Source organism: Saccopteryx bilineata, chromosome X (assembly GCF_036850765.1).
Source record: "Saccopteryx bilineata isolate mSacBil1 chromosome X, mSacBil1_pri_phased_curated, whole genome shotgun sequence".
NCBI classification, from domain to species: domain Eukaryota; kingdom Metazoa; phylum Chordata; class Mammalia; order Chiroptera; family Emballonuridae; genus Saccopteryx; species Saccopteryx bilineata.
Window position 1 is genome coordinate 79,885,272 of NC_089502.1, and position 796 is coordinate 79,886,067.

Consider the following 796-nt stretch of genomic DNA (forward strand, 5'->3'; position numbering starts at 1 on the left):
ACTCCATTTTGTGTTATGTAATTATTACTACCTCAGCTTTTCTTTCATTTACGTTTGCGTGAAATATATTTTTCTATCCTTTTATCTTCAGTCTATGTGCATCTTTTGTTTTAAGGTGTCTCTTGTAGACAGCATATGTATGGGTCCTGTATTCTTATCCACACAACTACCCTATGTCTTTTGATCAGATCATTTAATCCATTTACATTTAAGGTTATTATTGATATGTAATTGTTTATTGCCATTTTTTTTCTTTAAAACAGTATTCCTGGCCCTGGCCGGTTGGCTCAGCGGTAGAGCGTCGGCCTAGGGTGCGGAGGACCCAGGTTCGATTACTGGCCAGGGCACATGGGAGAAGCACCCATTTGCTTCTCCACCCCTCTGCAGCACCTTCCTCTCTGTCTCTCTCTTCCCCTCCCGCAGCCAAGGCTCCATTGGAGCAGAGATGGCCCGGGCGCTGTGGATGGCTCTGTGGCCTCTGCCCCAGGCACTGGAGTGGCTCTGGTTGCAACATGGTAACACCCAGGATGGGAAGAGCATCGCCTCCTGGTGGGCAGAGTGTCGCCCCATGGTGGGCGTGCCGGGTGGATCCCAGTCGGGCACATGCAGGAGTATGTCTGACTGTCTCTCCCTGTTTTCAGCTTCAGAAAAATGCAAAAAAAAAAAAAAAAAGTATTCCTCTTTTGCTATATTCTTTTTCTCCTTTGGTCTGTTTACAAGAGGCCTCTTAGCATTTCTTGCAGCCTTGGTTTGGTTGTAGTGAATTCCTTGAGGATTTTTTTGTCTGGAAAGCTTT

At 46.0% G+C, this 796-nt stretch overlaps 1 non-coding gene across 1 annotated transcript; it reads left to right on the forward strand.

The window, feature by feature from the left end:
- Window positions 1–271: 271 nt before the first annotated feature.
- Window positions 272–347, forward strand: TRNAP-AGG (transfer RNA proline (anticodon AGG)). The gene has a single exon. It is a non-coding gene; the product is annotated as a tRNA-Pro (tRNA).
- Window positions 348–796: the final 449 nt, after the last annotated feature.